The following is a 9,315-nucleotide window of genomic DNA, read 5'->3' on the forward strand; positions in this document are numbered from 1 at the left end:
TGGGGAAACTGAGGCACAGATCCCCCCTGGATGCTCAGCATCAGCCTCCCAGCCTCGGTTCCTTTTTAGTGTCTCCTCTTGAGGCTGAAGAGCCCCAGCACCTTCAGCCTTTCCCCAGGACAGAGCTGCCCCAGCCCCCAGAGCATCTTTGTGCCCCTCCACAGGACCTGCTCCAGGAGCTCCGTGTGTCCCATCCCGAGGAGCCCAGAGCTGGACACTGCTCCAGGGGAGGCCTGGCCAGGGCTGGGCAGAGGGGCAGCATCACCCCTGACCTGCTGGAAATGCTCTCCTAACGCACCCCGGGACACCAGTGCCCTCCTCGTGCCCAGTGCTGCTCATGGGCAGCTCCTTGGCCACCAGGAGCCCCAGCTCCTTCCCCAGAGCTGCTTCTCCAGGCACTGAGTCCCGGCCTGGGCTGGTGCTGGGGCTGTTCCTCTGCAGGTGAAGGGCCCTGCACTTGCCTGTGCTGAACTCCAAAATGTTCCTCCCCAGCCAGTTTAGCCCTTTGGGCACCTCCGTGACCGTGGATTTCACAGCCAACCCAGGGGATCAGCAAACACCCGAGTGATGCCATCTAACACAACAGAAAGGCATTCTGGCCTCCAGCAAGGGACTCAGCATCCCAGCCCTGCCCTGTGACATCCCTCTGCTGTCCCCCAGTCACAGCCACCACTCCAGAGAGATCTGTAGGTTGGGAGCCATGGTCCTGCCTGATGCAGGGCAAGGAGGGGCTGTGGTGGATGCCAACTCAGCCTGGCCGTACCTAGGGAGGTACCAGCTCCTGCTGTTTCTCCCACCACCCTGAACATGGCCCTTTTCTGAGCAGAAAACAAGCTGGGAGCACATGTGGGGCCAGCTGAGGAGCTGCCCTGGCTCAGCCTATGCCAGGTCCTTCTCCTGGTGGGATGCACAGGGCAGAGGAGTCCTGAGCACGCTCAGCAGAGGTGCTGGGGTGCAGAGTGGCTGGAGGTGCAGAGGGCTGTGATCCCACTCCACCTGCCAGACCTCAGCCTCCTCCTCCTCCTTCTGCTTTCCTGCCCACCAGCATGTCCCAGCACACGTTTCTCCCCTCCTCTGGGGCTGGGGAGAGCATCAGCCTCTTCTCCAGATTGTATTTTGGGAAGGAAGGCACCAGAGCCATCTGTGTAACTGGGGGCAGGATGGATCCAGAGGAGTGTTGGCCCCCTCCATCCCCCAGAACATCTGGGGACCCTGCCCTGGGTGTGCCCAAGGACATACCATGAGAGACTCCCACAGCTGGTTCCGGAACTCATCCATCATGTTCTGGAATTGTTCCTGGAGCAGGGCAAGGACAGGGACAGGAGTCAGAACACATGAGCAGGATCCAAAAGGGACATCTGCAAATTAACTTGGACACCAATAGAGGGATCCTGGACAGGGCTAAGCCAAGTGGCTGTGACTGTATTTCCCAGGTGGACCTTTATCTCCTCACCCTCCCTAGACCCAGGTTGCTTTTCTTGATGGCTGTTTAGTTCACAAAGCCCCAGCAGCCCTGTCTGAGGGAGGCAGTGACCTCAACCACCAGCCTGACCTGTGGACAGTGGTGCCCTTCTGCCCTCCCTGGAGCTGTGCTGGCAGATGGAAAGTGGGGGGCTCCAGGGGGGTTGGGGTGAGCTCCAGGTGGGTTGGGGTGAGCTCCAGATGGGTTGGGGTGAGCTCCAGGGGGGTTGGGGTGGGCTCCAGGTGGGTTGGGGTGAGGTCCAGATGGGTTGGGGTGAGCTCCAGGGGGTTGGGATGAGCACCTACATTCCACTCTCAGGACACCCTTCCCTCTCATCCCTCCTGGTGCCCTTCATCCTGGGAGCCTGCAGGGGCTGTGAGGGGCACCAGCAGCAGCTCACCATGTTGAAGTTCTGCATCAGGTACTGCATGTTCTCTGCCATCTGGGACTGCTCCAGCTTCACCGCACTGACCTCCTCACGGAGCTCCAGGCACATTGTCTTGAGCTGGGACAGGGGGATGCTGGGGTGAGCCCAGGGCAGGGTCCCTGGGGCCTTTGCACCCACCATGGTCTGCACAGAGCCAGGGGCAGCACAGGGCCTGCCCGGGGCACTGCTTGGCCTTCAGCACATCCTCAGCAGCAGCTGCCCAGCAGCATGAGGGGCTCAGACCCCGGAGGAGGGGATGGCTTGGGGGGAGCGCTTGGGGCTGGGAAGAGCCTCTACCTCAGCAATATCTTTTTCATTGGCTTCCACTCTCTCCTTTAATTCCTTAAGGAAAGCAAAAGGGCTTTCCTCAGCCCCCTCCAGAAGTTCCCCGTTCTCCTGGACCAGCAGATCGTGCAGGCCCAGGTGCAGAAGCAATGCATTCAGGAGGTTGTGCAGCTGCTCAAAGTCAACGGCTCCAGCTCTCGATGACCCGAGGGCAATCTGCAGCATCTGGCCCAGAGTGATCGTTTCCATTGCTGCTGTCTGTCCAAAAAGCACAGAACTGCCAGGAACAGGAGGAGCCTCTTGTGCTGTTGCTCCAGAGAGGAGCAGGCAGGGTGGGAGGTGGTAGCAGGTGTTAGAAGGAGGAGAAGGAAGAGGAAGAGGTGCACAGCCAACAGGTTCTTTCCTCTTCGGTCTCCTCCTTGTCCCAGGGCCTGTGCCACTTGAGTCCCCCTTTGCAGTGTCCCCCTGCCCCGGCAAAGAGTGCCCATTGTTACACAGCAATGGCTCAGCCCCCTGTGGAATGTCCCCATTGTCCCCTGCTGCTGCTGATGTCCTGGTTCCAGCAACCAACAGGACCTGCAGGGACCATGTCCCACAACACCTCCAGCCTTTACCCCTTCAGCCCCAAAATGACTCCAAGGACAGCTCACATTGGGCAGGTGGTGTCACAGACATGTTTTATGAAAAATCCTTTCCTTAGGGTTTTTCCTCCTGAGAAGCTGAGAGGCCTCAGGAACAAAATGTAAACAATGGTTATCTGCTGCTGTGGAATGCAACAGGTGCATCTGTGATTGGTCTCATGTGGTTATTGCTAATTAATGGCCAATCACAACCCAGCTCTCTCAGACTCTCTGGTCAGTCACAAGATTTTATTATCATTCCTTTCTATTCCTTGCAAGCCTTCTGATGAAATAATTTCTTCTATTATTTTAGTATAGATTTAATATATCGTTTTCTTTTAATATAATATATATAAAATAAAATAATAAATCAGCCTTCTGAAAGATGGAGTCAAGATTCTCATCTCTTCCCTCATCCTGGGACCCCTGCAAACACCATCACACAGGTGGTGCCCCAGGAGCCACTGGCAGGGTGAGCTGAGCCTGCCCAGGAGAGGTGATCCATGTTCTCACACAGCCTGGAACATTCCAGAACACTCCAGGAGGAGAGCAGCCCCAGAGAGGAAGCACCTTCATTTTTGAGGTCTCAAAAGGATGAGAGTTTCCCTTCTCCCTTAGATGTGGGAACAGTGGAAAGCTGCTGCTGACTCCATCAATACACCGATTTTCAGCACTTTGCTCCAAAACAAAGAGTCATACAAGCAGGAAAAAAACAGATAAACACAAGCCTCCAACAAGCCTAGGAAGTGAAGGACTCAAACACTGGGAAAAATCTTTGAACCGGAGTGATCCATCAGACAAATCCTTACAAAAACCATCGACTAGAAACTCCCTTTTAAAAATTCAGGTTTGGCCAGCAGGCAGTGGGATCACTGACATCTCCCTGCTCTGGGAAACCTCAGGAGGGCTGGGTGAGCTCCTGGGGGCTCCTGGGCCAGGCACAGCTCTGCAGGGAGCTGTGGCATTTTCAGGGGAATTTTGGGGTGCTGAGCCTGGTTTCTCCACCACCACTCCAGCACAGTCCAACCACTGGCTGGCTACAAAATAAAGGAGGTGCAATGGGGGAAATGGGCAATTTGCAGTTTCCCAGCTTGTATTAGACAATGGTGAATACAGAGGGGGAAGCTCCCACAAACCCCCAATCCTGTTCTGAAAAGTTCAAGAATAACAAAACGAGGCTGTGCAAGGACCAGGCTACAAATTCCACAATGAACAAGGGCTGGGGGGCACTCACCATCCTGAGGGATTAGACCAGGGACAGTGCTGGAACCCAGGCTGGTGACACAAGTTATTCCTCTGACTCTGTTTTCCTTCCTTGCTCCTTCTCCTTAGAAGTTTAAATTGTGGCTGCCATGGGCTGTTAAGAAATTGCTGTTTGTAGTTCAGGGAAATGTAACTCATGAGCTGTTCCTTGGGGTAGTTGTGTAATCCACGGGCTTTTAATTTGTGGGCTGCTCAAAAAAGTTGCCACATGTTGTTCAGAGAATTTTAATCCACACAGTGTTGAAATAATCCGTGGGCTGTTCCTCGGTTTAATCCACAGGTTGTCCAGGGAAATTTAATCCACAGGCTGTTCAGGAGTGTTTAAATTGTTGCTGCCACAGTCTGTACAACCTGCCAAAAAGCTCCAAGTTTCTAATGGAGTGTTTGGTGCTGTTTTGCCTTAATACAGCCCCAGGGCATCCTGAAGGTGCAGGATCTCATGGCACACGCTCCTGGCAGGGCACAGGGGGGTCCTGGGTGCTGACCAAGCAAGGACTCAGTTATGAGGGCAGGTTGGGATGGCAGCTGTGGGAGCCTGAGCCCCCACCTCCCATCCCTGCGTGTCCTGGGCAGGACAAGCAGCTGCTCCTTCACAGGGGCTCCATCCTGGAGCTGCCACTCCTGGTGCCTCCCTGAATGAGGGAAACCATTGGGAGGACATCACTAGCACCCCCACAGCTCCATCACTGGCTAAATGGGTCTGATGCCAGAGCATCACACAGCTCCTGGCTGTGACAGCCAGAGGGAACAGGGCCAGAGCTGTCCCCAAAGCCAGCACTGTCGCCATGGCACTCAGCTGTGTTGGACACAGGGTCTGTGCTGTGGGTGGCCTCGTGCTGGGGCACCCATGGGATGGAGCTGTGGGTGCTGGGGGATCCTGGATTAATACCCCAGGGCACAGGACCCTGCACTTGCCTTTGCTGAATTTCAAAAGGTTCCTCCCAAACCAAGGGTTTTGGGTGCCCACGTGCACCAAGGAGGGGCTGGGGTGGGATGGAGGGGCTGGGGTGGGATCCAGGGCACCAAGGAGGGGCTGGGGTGGGATCCAGGGCACCAAGGAGGGGCTGGGGTGGGATGGAGGGGCTGGGGTGGGTGGGATCCAGGGCAGCCTGGCCCAGGCAGTTTCCAGCTCCTGCTGTTTCTCCCATTCCCCTGAGCTCAGCCCTTTTCTGAGCAGCAAACAGAGCTCACTGGAGCTGCCCTGGCTCTGCCTGTGCCAGGCTGTGCCTCCTGGTGGGATGTGCAGGGAACAGGAGCAGAGACCTTGGGGCACACAGGAGGTACTGGGGGCTGCAGTCCCACTCCACGGGCAGATCTCGGCCTCCTCTTCCTCCTTCTGCTTTGCTGCCCACCAGCAAATCCTGCAGCATGTCCCACCCAGCACACCATGTGCCACCTCCTCTGGGGTGGAGAGAGGCTGGCAGGAGTGCAGGGAGCTCCAGGTGGGCTGGGATGAGCTCCCACATTCCACTCCTGGAATTCCACACCCTTCCTGCCTGGTGCCCTTCACACTGGGAGCCTCCAAGGGCTGCAGGGCAGCAGAGCAGAGCAGAGAGGGGCAGCTCACCAAGGGAAGGGACTGCTGGATGCTCCAGATGTTCTCTGCCATGGGCTCTGCCTTCCAGCCCTTGATCTGCTTGGGCATCTCCTGGCACAGAGCCCTGACCTAGGAGAGGGGGATGGCAGGGTGAGCCCAGGGCAGGGTGAGCCCCAGGGCAGGGAGAACTCCAGGGTGAGCCCAGGGCAGGGTGAGCCCCAGGGAAGGATGGACACCAGAGCAGGGTGAGCCCCAGGGTGAGCCCCAGGGTGAGCCTCAGAGCAGGATGAGCCCCAGGGCAGGATAAACCCCAGGGCAGGGAGAGCCCCATGGCAGGGTGAGCCCCAGGGAGAACCCCAGGGTAAGCTCCATGGCAGGGTGAACCCCGGGGCAGGATGAGCCCCAGGGTGAGCCCCAGGGTGAGCCCCGGGGCAGGGTCCCCGGGCCTGGGTCCTTTGTCCCCACCATAGTCTGCACAGAGCCAGGGGCAGCACAGAGCCCAGCCAGGCTGGCACAGGGCACTGGGGCAGGGCTTGGCCTTCAGCACATCCTCAGCAGCCAAGAAGGGGCAGAAACTCCCCAAAAGCACGAAGGATGCAGAGCCCAAAGGAGGGGGTGGCTCAGGGGGAGCACCCAGAGGGGCTGCCCTGGTGATGTCTCCTTCACTGGCTTCCACTTTCTTCCTTATCTTCTCCATAGCTGAGGGGCTGGGAACCACAGGGGCCTCTCACACTTCCCTCAGTGGTTCCCTGCTCTCCTGGGCAGGCAGATCCCACAGGCCCAGGTGTCCAAGCATCCCACCTGGGAGGTGGTGACAGGAGATAGAGCGAGGTGGGCACAGCCAGCAGGCTCCTTCCTCTTCACTCTCCTCCTCCTCCTGGAGCCTGCCTTCTCCCTGCCTACAGCTGCTGGAGACAATTCACTGCAGCAGCAGCTGTAAGGGAAAGCTGAGGAGGTACCCTGACCACTGAAATGTAAAAGGTGATCAAGGATAATGCAAACAAATTTTAATGAGAATTTCAACCTTGGGGGCATCTAGTTAACTTCACTTCTGACCCTATGTCAGGGACATATTTTATGAAAAATCCTTTTGTTAGGATCTTTTCTCCAGAGAAGCTGAGAGGCCTCAGAAATGAAATGCAAACAATGGTTATCTGCTGCTGTGGAATGCAACAGGTGCATCTGTGATTGGTTTCATGTGGTTGTTTCTAATTAATGGCCAATCACAGTCCAGCTCTCTCAGACTCTCTGGTCAGTCACAGGATTTTATTACCATTTTTCCTTTCTATTCCTCACTAGCCTTCTGATGAAATCCTTTCTTCTATTCTTTAGTATAGTTTTAACATATCATTTTCTTTTAATATAATATATATCACAAAATAATAAATCAGCCTTCTGAAACATGGAGAAGAATCTCATCTCTTCCCTCCCCTGCTAACACCACCACACCCCTACCAAGAGTAAAGCCACAGCTTTTGCTTTAACAGAACACAGTGCCTTGGAAAACCCCATACACCCAAGCACTGCACTGGGGTTAAATCATCATGGAATTATTTCCAACACAACACAGAGCACAGGCCAGCAAAATGGGAACAAATGGCAAGCTGTCAATGCTGATGTGTGTGTTGTACAGGAACAACAGGGATTTATTTGTGAGAGTAACACCAATGCTAATGGCCAAGACATTTGTCTTGGCACTGAACAAAATGTTTGTCATTTTGAAATACACCCTGCTGAAATGCTTGTAACTGTATTTATATACATTGGGAAGAGCAAAAACTATTTGTGATTCCATAGAGACCACACCACTATAGAAATAAACCATGATTCAAATATTTAGGTTTGTAGTTTTCTCCAAAATTAGAGGGTGTGACTTCAACTATTCAGTTCTGTCCCAACCCATGGATTGTTACAATCTACCTCCACATCCCAGCAAGATTTCCTGCTCACCCCCACTGGAATGAACCTTGCACTGGTGCAAAAATTACTGCAGCACAAAGAGCTGTGTTCACTGCTGGAAGGTGTGTGAAGCAATGGACACAGAGCTCACCACTATTCATCAAACACAGAACAGATATATCATGTGATGAGAAATGGAGAACTCACTGGTGGGATTGTGTTTGGGTGGTCACCTGCTGCAACAGGAATTCCAGATCTAACACTGCATCCTGCTGTAATTTTGCTGATTTCTGTCATTTTATGTTTAATGTACTGTAGTGTTCTGTATGCTGAAGTGTTTATATTAGCTAGACAGGTAGCACTGTCCCACAGATGTCCTTGCATACATAATATTGTTCCCTCACATTCAACAGTCTTAAAAATCACAGTATTTAGCTAACCTGATTGAAAATTTCTCACAATTTTTAAGTTGGACATAACAAATCCCTGTTTATAGGCACAGAGGCAAGAGGTGACCACAGGGCCACTCTGTGGAGCAGGACAAGTTGTTTTTAGTCACAGGGTGGATTCTGGTGCTGCCTTCCCCCATCCCTTGAGCTGCCCTATGATCTCAGAAATGCTTGTTAGGCCTTGAGAACAGCACCTGGGCTGAGCAACTCCCAATCTTATCAGAAACACTGTCTGCTCCCAGGAACTTGTGCTGTCTAACAAACTCCTGGTTCTTAACAAACAGCCTTGGAAACTGCTTTTCTTGCCTGATTAACAACCCGAGCAGAACAACATTTTTGTTATCAGACTTTCAAAGAAAGCTGCTGACCTGAATTGTGGCCAGGATGGAGAGGAACTATGACCATTCCTTGAGGCTCAAGTCTTTGCCTGTTGAGAAGATGCAAAGATATCTGATGTATTTCCAGGAGCTTGAGGGGAATTCTTCAGAGGTTCTTTGTACTCCTTCAGGGCTGTGTGTGAGTGAGAATGCACTGCAGCAAATACACTGTGAATGCTGCTTTCCTATATTAAGTATTTTAGATTTTTAAGTAAATATGAAATTGTTAATTTGTTAAATTTCAGCCTAAGCAATAGCTTAACAGCTTCTGCTGTTCAGTGCTGTTAAACTTTTGGGCCTAAACTGTTGGTCAAGTCTGGGGCTCAGTTTTGCAAGGGGGTCTGCTCTGAGCCTTGTGACTCATCCTGTGTTTCCTTTTTATCCTTGCCCTTTCCTACCCTTCCCCTTCCCCCCCTCCCCAGCCTCAATGTAGATTTTTTGATTAATTTTGGGTTTAGATTGATTGGTTTTATATTTTAGTTTGCTTTTACCATGTTGTAAGTTGTAGAGTGAACCTTGCCAACAACTTTGTGGAACTTTCACTTCTCTACTAAACATGGTCTTGCTGATACCTTAGCTGGTGATTCTTTAAGCATCCATAAAACATTCACTCATGACAAAGGCCCAGGGCACACAGCTCAATCCTCTGCTCTGAAACCTCATCCAGTTCTGCACATCCCTCATGGAATTTGGCATGGAGGTTTAATCTGTGCTGGATACTGAAGGTGGCCCAAGCACTCCATGCCAAGGTTTGCCTGTTATTCAAGGTTTGTCCTGCTCAGTCACTGCTGGCCCCTTGGCACATTTTATATGTTGGAATGTATAAGATAACCAAAACTGAACAATTAAACATTTCCTGTGCTGCTCCCAGCAGCTTTTATTTGTCCCTCACATCAGCAGACCAGTGGTGTAGGTTTTTTCAGGAGTGTGTTTGTCTCATCAAGGGGAAAGATCAGTTTGGGAGTTTATCCTTATATCATCCTGGAGACAAAACCT

Source organism: Zonotrichia leucophrys, chromosome 18 (genome assembly GCF_028769735.1).
Source record: "Zonotrichia leucophrys gambelii isolate GWCS_2022_RI chromosome 18, RI_Zleu_2.0, whole genome shotgun sequence".
Classification (NCBI taxonomy): Eukaryota; Metazoa; Chordata; class Aves; order Passeriformes; family Passerellidae; genus Zonotrichia; species Zonotrichia leucophrys.